We start from the raw sequence: 13,218 nt of genomic DNA on the forward strand, positions 1-13,218 counted from the left end.
ATTTGCCCTTCACATCAAGGGTACCTCAGGTTCGTGGTGCAAAACTGTCATTATCAGTTTCAGACGCTGCCGTTTGGATTGTCCACGGCACCTCGGGTCTTTACCAAGGTAATGGCCGAAATGATGTTTCTTCTGCGAAGAAAAGGCGTATTAATTATCCCTTACTTGGACGATCTCCTGATAAGAGAACAGCTGGGGGACGTAGTAGCACTAACCCAAGTAGTGCTGCAACAGCACGGGTGGATTCTGAATTTTCCAGAATCTCAATTGACCCCGACGACACGTCTGCTGTTCCTGGGAATGATTCTGGACACGGTTCAGAAAAAGGTGTTTCTTCCGGAGGAGAAAGCCAAGGAGTTATCCGAACTTGTCAGGAACCTCCTAAAACCAGGAAAAGTGTCTGTGCATCAATGCACAAGAGTCCTGGGAAAAATGGTGGCTTCTTACGAAGCGATTCCATTTGGCAGATTCCACGCACTAACTTTTCAGTGGGATCTGCTGGACAAATGGTCCGGATCGCATCTGCAGATGCATCAGCGGATAACTTTGTCTCCACGGACAAGGGTGTCTCTTCTGTGGTGGTTGCAGAGTGCTCATCTGTTAGAGGGCCGCAGATTCGGCATACAGGACTGGGTCCTGGTGACCACGGATGCCAGTCTGAGAGGCTGGGGAGCGGTCACACAGGGAAGAAACTTCCAGGGAGTGTGGTCAAGCCTGGAGATGTCTCTTCACATAAATATACTGGAGCTAAGAGCGATTTACAATGCTCTAAGCCTGGCAAAACCCCTGCTTCAGGGTCAGCCGGTGTTGATCCAGTCGGACAACATCACAGCAGTCGCCCACGTAAACAGACAGGGCGGCACAAGAAGCAGGAGGGCAATGGCAGAAGCTGCAAGGATTCTTCGCTGGGCGGAAGATCATGTGATAGCACTGTCAGCAGTGTTCATTCCGGGAGTGGACAACTGGGAAGCGGACTTCCTCAGCAGACACGATCTACACCCGGGAGAGTGGGGACTTCATCCAGAAGTCTTCCACATGATTGTGAACCGTTGGGAAAAACCAAAGGTGGATATGATGGCGTCCCGCCTCAACAAAAAACTGGACAGGTATTGCGCCAGGTCAAGAGACCCTCAGGCAATAGCTGTGGACGCTCTGGTAACACCATGGGTGTTCCAGTCAGTGTATGTGTTTCCTCCTCTGCCTCTCATACCAAAAGTACTGAGAATTATACGGCACAGGGGAGTAAGAACGATACTCGTGGCTCCGGATTGGCCAAGAAGAACTTGGTACCCGGAACTTCAGGAGATGCTCACGGAAGATCCGTGGCCTCTACCTCTAAGACGGGACCTGCTTCAGCAGGGACCGTGTCTATTCCAAGACTTACCGCGGCTGCGTTTGACGGCATGGCGGTTGAACGCCGAATTCTAAGGGAAAAAGGCATTCCGGAAGAGGTCATCCCTACCCTGGTAAAAGCCAGGAAGGAGGTGACTGCACAACATTATCACCGCATTTGGAGAAAATATGTTGCGTGGTGTGAGGCCAGGAAGGCCCCGACGGAGGAATTTCAACTGGGTCGATTCCTACATTTCCTGCAAACAGGATTGTCTATGGGCCTCAAATTAGGGTCCATTAAGGTTCAAATTTCGGCCCTGTCGATTTTCTTCCAGAAAGAATTGGCTTCAGTTCCTGAAGTCCAGACTTTTGTAAAAGGAGTACTACATATACAGCCCCCGGTTGTGCCCCCAGTGGCTCCGTGGGATCTTAATGTAGTTTTGGATTTTCTCAAATCCCATTGGTTTGAGCCACTCAAATCGGTGGATTTGAAATATCTTACATGGAAAGTAACCATGCTACTGGCCCTGGCTTCAGCCAGGAGAGTGTCAGAATTGGCGGCTTTATCGTATAAAAGCCCATATCTGGTTTTCCATTCGGACAGGGCAGAACTGCGGACGCGTCCTCAGTTTCTGCCTAAGGTGGTTTCAGCGTTTCACCTGAACCAGCCTATTGTGGTGCCTGCGGCTACTAGCGATTTGGAGGATTCCAAGTTGCTGGACGTTGTCAGGGCATTGAAAATATATATTTCAAGGACGGCTGGAGTCAGAAAATCTGACTCGCTGTTTATACTGTATGCACCCAACAAGCTGGGTGCTCCTGCTTCTAAGCAGACGATTGCTCGTTGGATTTGTAGCACAATTCAACTTGCACATTCTGTGGCAGGCCTGCCACAGCCTAAATCTATCAAGGCCCATTCCACAAGGAAGGTGGGCTCATCTTGGGCGGCTGCCCGAGGGGTCTCGGCATTACAACTCTGCCGAGCAGCTACGTGGTCGGGGGAGAACACGTTTGTAAAATTCTACAAATTTGATACCCTGGCTAAAGAGGACCTGGAGTTCTCTCATTCGGTGCTGCAGAGTCATCCGCACTCTCCCGCCCGTTTGGGAGCTTTGGTATAATCCCCATGGTCCTGACGGAGTCCCAGCATCCACTAGGACGTCAGAGAAAATAAGATTTTACTTACCGATAAATCTATTTCTCGTAGTCCGTAGTGGATGCTGGGCGCCCATCCCAAGTGCGGATTGTCTGCAATACTTGTACATAGTTATTGTTACAAAAAAATCGGGTTGTTATTGTCGTGAGCCGTCTGTTCAGAGGCTCCTACGTTTGTCATACTGTTAACTGGGTTCAGATCACAAGTTGTACGGTGTGATTGGTGTGGCTGGTATGAGTCTTACCCGGGATTCAAAATCCTTCCTTATTGTGTACGCTCGTCCGGGCACAGTATCCTAACTGAGGCTTGGAGGAGGGTCATAGGGGGAGGAGCCAGTGCACACCACCTAGTCCTAAAGCTTTTATTTTTGTGCCCTGTCTCCTGCGGAGCCGCTAATCCCCATGGTCCTGACGGAGTCCCAGCATCCACTACGGACTACGAGAAATAGATTTATCGGTAAGTAAAATCTTATTTTTTTGACTTTGACATAGTATACATATATACATATATATTATATTATACTGTGAGTATATATATATATATATATATATATATATATGTATACACACACATAGAATACACATACATAATATACATTTATATGCAGAGAACATATTGTATACACAGTATAGAGATATCTGTACACATGCTGCTATAGAGCAGGGAGGGTGTTACAGAAGGTGCTGCTACTGTACATCCAGAGGGTAGAGATGGAACTAGTAGGTTTTGGTAAGTGGGGTCATGCTTATAAAAGTGATTATCCTGTACAGTACTATACACATTTATTATGTATGTGGGACACACTGACAGGTGACTTACCATTTTTCCTGTGTTGTGCTCCTGTAATATCATCCTTCATTCAGCTTGCTCTCCGGGTAGTTGGTGTGTGGGGGTGTCTATGCTCTGATTGGCTGAGTGACTGTGTGATGTGTCACTCAGCCAATAGGAGCAAAGCAGACACTGCTGAGGAGTTCCTGCACTGATCAGGAATCTCCTTAGCGTTACAGCAGAGCGCAGCACAGCCTCAGCAACTGGAGTAGTGAGCACCGTATACAACTTGTCACCGGCCACCAGTCCGACTCTGTCTTGGCCACGCCCCCAATAGTGGGAGGAGTTACAGAGCAGGGGGCCCATCTGGGATTAACTGAGTCTGACTGTGAGGCATCAATAACTTTGGATAGGACCGGGGGCGGGGCTATGGACGGATCCGGGGGCGGAGCCTCAGGAGGATTCAGGACTGAGACAGCAGTTTCAGACTTCCGTGGTCGGAGCTTTGGCCAGCCAGTTTGGGGTTCTTTGGGCCTATTTTTAATGGGGAGTCTGGAGCTGCAGCTCCATCCACCCCATTGTTAATCCGGCCCTGGTCAGAAGGCAATATGTTTATTGCTTAGTGTCTTTAATAAAGGTGCTTGGGACAATCACAGCACACAGATGTCACAGAAGGACAATCCTTCCTGCTGTTCAGAGAATATAGTCTATCAGCATTCACAGCCCATTTTTTATAGTAAGAGGACACAATACAGCATGATGTAATATGCCAAACATACCGTACCTTTTAAGACTAGTACACAAACTATGAAATTGTAACTTAATACAACTTAGATTTCACAGGAACTGGTCATTTGCCTTCTTTCTTTCATATACCCAACACTCAGTCAGTAGTAAATTTCCCATTAGGCACGTGAGCACATGCCTAGGTGTGCCACTTGTTGAGGGGTGGCACTTGGATACTTGTTTTATTACTTTTAGTCCAAAGAAAAAATAACTACAAAATATTTCCACTGTACCGTACCACATTATTATTATTGTTATCGTTTATATAGCGCCACATGGGTTCCGCAGCACCTAACAAAGTACATAAATAAATCGGCAAAACAAGAAAACAACGACTTACAATAAAAGAATGTAGGACAAGCACATGATATATAAACATTGCTGCATCAGGGGACAGGATACTGAAGTAAGCATCAGGGTGGAAGAAGAGCAGAAAATAGTGTTGAGAAATGAGAGCACATGAGTTGAGAGGTCCCTGCTGGTGAAAGCTTACAATTTGAAGGGGAGGGGTAGACAGACAGGGGTGACACAGATGGGGTACAAGTGAGCATGTAACAGCGGGTTATGATGAGAAGTGGCTGGGTTTGATGAAAGCGGGTCTTGAGAGCCCATTTAAAGTTTTATAAAGAGGTGGAGAGTCTGATAGGGAGAGGTAGGTAGGGGCCACTATGGCAAAAATCGTGGGGACCGGAATGGGAGGAAGTAATCAGTTGGCAGGAGAGTGGAGTGTGGCAAGTAGGACATGTGCAGAATGCCTATGCAGGTTTCACGAAGTAGTAAATATGCATATACTGTATGATTAAAAGTAAAACAAAAGGTCGCAGCTTATGGGTTGTTTTATTACTATATTAAACTGGTAATCGCCAAATGAGTGCTTACTGTTTAAACAAAAAAATGATTATAATAAAATAGAGGGGGCAGCCATTAGTGTTGTGCCTAGGGCTACCTGATCGCTGAAGTATCCATGGTATCTATGTGCTTTAACAATAATAGAATTAGCATATGACTTAATGAAATATACATGCAGTACATATTACATAGAGACCCCAAGTAAACACCCTAGTGTTTGCCTTTGCTAATCTCAGTATACAGGCCCTCATTCCGAGTTGATTGCTCGCTAGCTGCTTTTAGCAGCATTGCACACGCTAGGCCGCCGCCCTCTGGCTGTGTATCTTAGCTTAGCAGAAGTGCGAACGAAAGAGTAGCAGAATTGCTACTAAAAAATGTCATGCCGTTTCTGAGTAGCTCCAGACCTACTCCTATCTTGCGATGACTGCAGTCAGTTTAGTTCCTGGTTTGATGTCACAAACACGCACTGCGTTCAGCCAGCCACTCCCCCGTTTCTCCATCCACTCCTGCGTTTTTGCCTGGCACGCCTGCGTTTTTTAGCACACTCCCTGAAAACGCTGAGTTGCCGCCCAGAAACACCCACTTCCTGTCAATCATACTACGATCACTCGAGCGACTGAAAAACGCTCGAGCTTGGGTAAAAGTACAAAGTTTTGTGTGAAAGTTTTTTTGTGTGAAAGTACTTGTGCATGCGCATAATTGACGTTTTTTCACTTGATCGCTGCGCTGCAAAAAACGTCAGCGAGCGAACAACTCGGAATGACCACCACAGTCATTAACAGTATCACTTCCTACTGTATGTCAGAATCTCCCAAGCTGTCAAATGGCAAAGCCTTATAAAACAAAATACATTTGAAATACATTCCTAAAGTTAATTTCTTACTTTTTTTACACATTTGAACACATTAAACACACTGGGGTAAATTTACTAAGATGGGAGTTCTATTCAAGATGGGATGTTGCCTATAGCAACCAATCAGATTCTATTTCTTATTTATCTAGCACCTTCTACAAGATAATAACTGGAATCTGATTGGTTGCTATGGGCAACATCCCATCTTAAATAGAACTCCCATCTTAGTAAATTTACCCCACTGTGTAAAATATGTACACGTTTTGCAATCTTTGCTGGTGCCTGCCAGGCTTTACACAGCAAGGCACTACAGCAGTAAAATAGTTTTTCTACACTTTTTAAACGTGATATATCTATTCATTTTTATACTGGGGCACAGTCCCCAGTTCCTCCTGAAAGTTGGGACTCTCTAGTTTTTCTTCTTTGGCTTTCATACGGCTCCCAGGGAGAACATTGGGGTTGTATGTGGTGGATGAGAGTCCGGGCACCAAAGAGTTAAGCTTTCAGGCTTCCCAGAATGCTCAGCTCCTCTCCTATATAACCACACCTCCATGATTAGGCAGATCATTTTTTGTTGTTGGTGTCAGCAGGAAAGCTGGTTGCACCTTTACAGAAGGCTGCTTTAGCAGCCCTATGCTTTCAAATTTAAAAGGTTTTTTTTCCCTTTTCTGAGCTTGTCAGCACTGTAAGTCTGGGTATTTCCATGTCTCTAGACCCCTAGGAACCAAATACTCTGGTGATTAAAATAGCAAATCCTTCAAAAGCAAATCCTTCAGCTACCTGAGGAGGAACCTACGGCTGTCGCTAAGAAAACTTATGTATTTACACAAAAGAAAATAATCACATCAGAATTTCTACATTTTGACCATCTGATGGAAAATAGGCAGGAACCTTGGAACACCCCTGGTAAAAAGTTTCCTCTGTCCAAACGAATCTCATCTTGCTATCCTATCCCTGCGGGGATTGTGCGAGGTGGGACACTCCTCCTCCAGCGGGCAGCAAAAACTATTGAATTTTTGTTACAGGCAACAGCGGAGAAATTGCCTGTAGATATATCAGAAGAGTGCAGAATCTATTTTGATTATATCAAAAAAGTGGCTTCTTACATTGGTGAAGTGCTATCTTGATGCGGACGCTTTTGCCATCAACACACCAGCAACGTCAGTGCTGGCAAGACACATTATCAGGTAACGCTCTTGAAAAGAGGATTTAGATTCCTTTATGGGAAATGTTCTGTTTGGAGAAGAAATATAAACAAAATAGTGGCATCCTTAGCGGCTGCCAAAACCGTTTTTCTCCCTTCAGCTACACCATGGCCTAAGAGCCTCTAACTGTGTACATTTTGGCCCTCATTCCAAGATGATCGTACGATCATTCACACTGACATGCGGGGGGATTCCCAGCACAGGGCTAGTCCGCCCCGCATGTCAGTGCCGGCCCCCCCCCCCCCCCCTGCAGAAGTGCAAAGGCATCGCACAGCGGCGACGCCTTTGCACTTCAAGAGTAGCTCCCAACCAGCCCAGCTTTAGCGCTGTGTATGACGTCTAGCAACCGCTACCGGCCGCTCCCCGCACCCACGAAACGACAGCCAAATGCCGCCCTTCCGCCCCCTCCCTCCCAGCGACAGCCTCTGCCTGTCAATCAGCTACGGCCTTCGGCTGTCTGCCATGCGCCGGCGCAATACGGCGCATGCGCAGTGGGTACCCGCTCGCTCGGCTGCGATAAAAAGCAGCGAGCGAATGGGTCAGAATGACCCCCTTTGTCCACAAGGAAAAGCTAAAGGACAAGCATTTCCTAGGCAATAAAATGCCTCAAGGTCTACTAAGCCCAAGGCTAAGCAGCCATGGGCAGCAATGCAAAATCTGACAAACCCACAACCTGACGGGCGTCCCCATGTGGGACCTCAGGGCGGGGGGCTGACTTCTTCACTTTGCACAAGTCTGGATCAAGACCAATTCAGACGTATGGGTGAAAGAGGTAGTCTCTCACGGGTACACCAACCAATTTCAAAAGACTTCCCCTTCAGCAGTTTGTCGCACGAGTCTTACATCAGACACAAAAAAGGCTCTGACACTACAAAAAAGTGGTTCAATCACTCCTCCAATCAGAAGTAAATAGTGTCCGTTCCTCAGGCTCAAAAATGAAGGGGCTATTATGCGACCATGTTCCTTATACCAGAGCCGAATGGGACATACAGGCCTATTCTCAATCTCAAATCTCTCATCAGATTTTGCATGGGAACCCTATGCTCCATAGTTCTAGTATTAGATCCTGGGGATTTCATGGTGTCGTTGGGCATACAAGATGCAAATCTGCATATACCTATTGCTCTTTCACATCAGTGATACCTAAGGTTTGCGATCCTAAGCCAACGTTATCAGTTCCTGGTGCTGCCATTTGGCTACAGCGCCCAGAATATTTACAAAAGTCGTGGCAATCATGGCAGCACACCTGCAACGTCAGGGAGTCAGAATACTTCCTTAACTGGACGATATATTGCTACTGGCGAAATGACAGGAGGTATTGCACAGCCAATACAGATGATGATAGCCTTCCTACAAAGTCACGGATGGCTTATCAACTGGAAAAAATCCTCCCTCATACCGTTACAAAGGATGGTACATTTGGGAGCCTTGCTAGACTCCCAAAATCAAAGACTCCACCATGGAAGTCATAAAAGTCCTTGGCCTCATATCTGTGTTTTGACATGGTAGAATTTGGCCAATTTCACACACTGCCTTTACAAAGGTTGATTCTGGCCAAGTGAAATGGCAAGCCTCATCAGATCAAACGGCAGATAATAACTCTGACTCTGGAGTTTCGCCTATCATTAACTTGGTGGCTCCACAGCAGTCACCTAGACAGAGTTCGCCCCTTCTATATCCAGAATTGGGTGCTTCTCACTAGAGATGCTAGCCTTTACGGTTGGGGAGTTGTAACCAAGCAACACTCGTTTCAAGTGAAATGGAGCCTGGCAGAGTATCAATTATCAATCAGTGTATTGGAACTGAGGGCAGTATACAAAGTATTGACACTGGCATGCAGTATTCTCCAATGCAGGCCTGTGCAAGTTCAATCCGACAACGCCACAAAAGTGGCATATAGTAATCACCAAGGCGGCACTTGCAGCAAAATGGCAATGCAAGAGGCAGCCAATATACCAAAGTTGGCCGAACATCATCTTCCGGCCATATCAGCAGTGTTCAAACCAGGCCTCCTCAACTGGGAAGAAGATTTCCTCAGTCGTTAGGATGTGCACGAGGGGGAATGGACTCTCCACCCAAAAGTGCCAGACGTGAATCGGATTGCCTCACATCACAACCACAAAGTCCCAGTTTACGGGATCCTCAAGCCCCATTTGTGGACACTCTAGCGGTACAATGGACCTTTCATTTACCATACGTATTTCCCCCAATATCCCTTCTGTCAAGGGTAATAAGGAAATTTAAACCTCCTTCTGATAGCCCTAGCATGGCCCAGATGGCACTGCTTCTCCAACCTACAGAGCCTCTCAGTAGGGCAACCCCTTCAACTTCATCAGCAACGGGACCTTCTATTTCAAGGGCAATGTCAACATCCGGATCTGAACCAGCTGTCTTTGACGGCGTGGCTCTTGAATCCTCCATTTTAAAAGTAAAAGTATTTCTAACCTCTGTAATTCAAACGATGCTTAAGGCACGCAAAGCTGCTACAGCACGGATGTATTGTAGAGTTTGGCATACCTATTTCACATGGGGAGCTTCTAAGCACTACAATGCAACTATGTTTAAAGTATCAAGAATACTTGCTTTTCTTCAGTGACGTTTGAATCTAGGATTACGCCTTGCTTCTCTGAAAGTATTAAGTACATATTTTTTGCTTTATCAGTATGGTTTCAGCGAATAATTGTTACACTGCCGGATATACATACCTTTTTTTCACCGTGCCAGACATGTACACTCTCCATATGTACCCCCGGTAGCTACATGGGATCTCTCTTTTGTATTGGATGCACTTCAAGAGACCTCTTTTGAACCTTTATAATCAGTGGACCTCAAATGGTTGACTGCTAAGACATTATTTTTGTTAGCTATTGTCTCTGCCAGGAGGGTGTCTGGCTTAGGAGCTCTCTCCTGTCATGTACCTTTCCTGATTTTTCATCATGACAACAGTTCTACGGACTAGGCCTGGTTACCTTCCTAAAGTGGTCTCCAGGTCCTGCCTAAATCAAGAAATTGTAGTCTCGGCTTTTGTCTTGCCAGATCTTTGGATGTAGTACCTTACGTATCTACATAGACCAAACCAGTTCTATCACAAGATCTGGCTCTCTCTTCATAATTATGAATTTCACAAGCGTGGCTGGCCAGCTAACAAATAGACGCTGGCCAGATAGATTAGAATGGTTGTTGCACAAGCATGCAATCAAGTTAATTTGCCTGTCCCAACGTCATTTCAGCCCATTCTACTAGATCTGTAGGACCCTTATGGGCGGTACACCGTTGATGTCTCCTGAGCAAATATGCAAGGCCGCTACATGGTCTTCTATTCATATGTTTCTAAAATTTTACTCATTTGTTACCTTTGCATCCCAGGATGCTTCCTTTGGATGCAGGATTCTGTTATCCTCTCAGGAGCATCCCCTCCCTTAAAAATACTGCTTTAGAACATCCTGATGTTCTCCCTGTGAAGCCCTATGAAACCCGAAGAAGAAAACGAGAGTTATGGTAGACTTACTTTTTGTTAACTCTTTCTTCAAGGTTCATAGGGTCCACAGGGGTAGGGTGACCATAATATCCCTTTAATCTAGGACACCTATGATTTACACAGGTTCTGTGGCTGGCTAAACTGTAGCCTGAATTTCAGCTGGTTTTAGCCAATCACAGAACCTGTGTAAATCATGTGTCCCAGATTAAAGGGATATTATGGTCACCCTACACAGGGCACCCACCCTGATGCTCCTGGCCTCTCTGGATTTTTGTGGCATTAGTCACTGGTTCCCTTCTCCTGTCTGAGAATGTGTTCTTTTGTGTACATTATCTTTATCTTTCTTCTCTCCTATCCTCTTCCTGCTTTGGGCTTGTTAACAAAACTGACCTGAGCTCATCCACCACTTACAGCCCCAATGTTCTCCCTGTGGACCCTATAACTCTCATTATTATCCCATTTAAACCTCAGAAATCTATATCCAGGAACTGGAGATATCTGCAGTCAAGCAAGCTGCTTTCCCACCAGAAAATGATGAATATTAAGCCCAATCCACTGTCCACCCCTCACCTGCGTAGTAAACACCACCTACCACCCTGGAAGTCATGTACCTTGGCCTCTTCATTCAGCCCAATGCCCCCTTCTACAGTTAATTGTTTTCCCTTCCGCCCCACCTCCTATCATTGGCTCAGTAACGGAGTAATTAGCAGAAATTACTGCTCCAGGTCCTAAGTGCTGAGTGAAATATAGAACACCCCTACCGCCCGTGTGACATCAAAGCTGAATCTGGGTAGCTTTGTCCAGCGGCCTGCACTGCTGTATACCGTTCTTCAGGTATGGCACCTTACAGAATAGTCACTTTCACTTAGATATTCTGTCAGCGGTGTCTTGTACAAAGTATCCGCACACTTCACTTATGAGGACTGCAAGAAGTTAAGCAAATGCTCTACTTAGTATAAGCCTCACTTTTCCTGCCATCACCAAGTGTTTATTTATGGTGCCTTCAGGCTCACCACTGCAAACATTTATCACAGAACCAGTTAAGCTGGCAAGCAGTTGATAGACTGCTATGTAATAATCAAAGGGCTGACATACTAACACCAGTTATTCTGTAAACAAAGCTTGTGAGTTTGTCTTAAGAATTAATGGCACAACTTTTACAGAGAACCATTGACTATAGAAGTCCTCATTGCGTCTGTACCCCACTATGCCTGTCTCTGTCAATTAGCCTAGGGGTTACTGCGGGAAGATAGACTTAAGCTTTAACTCGCGGAGCTATTCAGTTTTATGTCTATTTCTTCCCACAGTAAACCCACAGCTAACATGCATTAACACACAGGTTTCTCTTTAAGTATCCAAGCTCTGGGTTAACGTGATAAAGGCATAAAGCTCTACTTACCATAGATTTCACACCTCAGAAGGGTGCAAGCAAAAATCCGCTGCAAGTGCTTGCCGCAGGCTGCAACTGAATAGCTCCGGCCACTGAAATAAGCTTGTGGAAAGCCCTGTAGCTAATTGAATATTCCCCATAATATTTAAATTGCATAGGAATACTAAAACTACAGATGTGCCTCACTACGCCACACAGCGGGAGATGCCTGGTGCGAGTGAGCTGACAGGTCCCGTGCAACTCTGCTAGCATTGGGCGTCTGTTTTTGCCAAAAATGCGTCTTGGTCACAACTTGACAGATCCGGATTAAGGGAGGGATGACAAGGGCAGCCATCCCGGGGCCCCCACACATCAGGGGACCCCACACACTGCTTCAGAGGAATCTCTCTCTGGCAGCTCAGCTGTTAATTAACAGCGGCCGCCGAGGAGCTCCTCCATGCAGATAGTCTTGCGGGATTGCTTCACGATCCCACAAGACAGTGAGTATGTGCTCTGGCAGCACTGTCCCCTGCTGCTTCGTGAATGACAGAGGGTTAGCGACAGTGTCTGTCGGCACAGCACTACATGGTGGAGCAGCTCTAAATAAAACTACAGCCCTTGCTGTCGGAAGTAAGGGATGCTCGGAGCTGTAGTTTTATTTAGATCTCCTCCACTGTAGTACGGTGCCGCCGGACACTGGGTGCTGTACGTGTCTCTGCAGCCAGGCAAGTGTGTGTCTGTGTGTTTGGCGGATACGGAGCTTTACCAGCAACTTTACTGGTGGGGGTCCCCACAACCTCCGTTGCCCTGGGCCCCCACCAACCTTAATTCAGCCCTGCAACTTGATGTATCTAGGATGCACCAGGAGAGACTGCTGATAAATTTAATATGTGATACTTGTTTATCTGTGTGTGACTGAGTCTGTATATGATTCAGAATGGAACTTCAAGTGGAAAAAAGCCACTGCTGCTGCATCGTAGCACTTTGTATGCAGATCCATAAACTCATTCGTGCACAGATAAACAAGTGTTGCATATCAAATTAGACCACACAGTCTATTGGTGCGCCCTAGTCACATTGTGTTGCAACTTACATACATTTTCTGCAAAAAAGATACCCAACGTTAGCAGAGGCTCATTAGACCTGGCGTGACAAAAGGTGCTGTTTGGCGTGACTGAAGAAAAGATGTATAAGGACATATCTGTATACATGTTTGCTGCTGTTTTGTATTTTTGTTGCTCTTTGTTATCTGGTTATGCACCATGTGGTTTAGGACTTAATTGAATAGGATATGCACTAACAATATTTAGTCTACTAATTCACTGGCATCTACTAGCATTGATGAGGCATGAGGCACCAAATGTCTCATGACTCAGAATGTCATTAGTTCCTAGAGCTTTGTTATGCTTTTTCTCTTGAATA

At 45.9% G+C, this 13,218-nt stretch overlaps 1 protein-coding gene across 2 annotated transcripts in view; it reads left to right on the forward strand.

Moving 5' to 3' along the window:
* Positions 1-13,218, forward strand: part of VTA1 (vesicle trafficking 1) — a 568,530-nt gene that overhangs the window by 485,296 nt on the left and 70,016 nt on the right. The window lies entirely within an intron of this gene.

This window comes from Pseudophryne corroboree, chromosome 4, assembly GCF_028390025.1.
Source record: "Pseudophryne corroboree isolate aPseCor3 chromosome 4, aPseCor3.hap2, whole genome shotgun sequence".
NCBI classification, from domain to species: Eukaryota; Metazoa; Chordata; class Amphibia; order Anura; family Myobatrachidae; genus Pseudophryne; species Pseudophryne corroboree.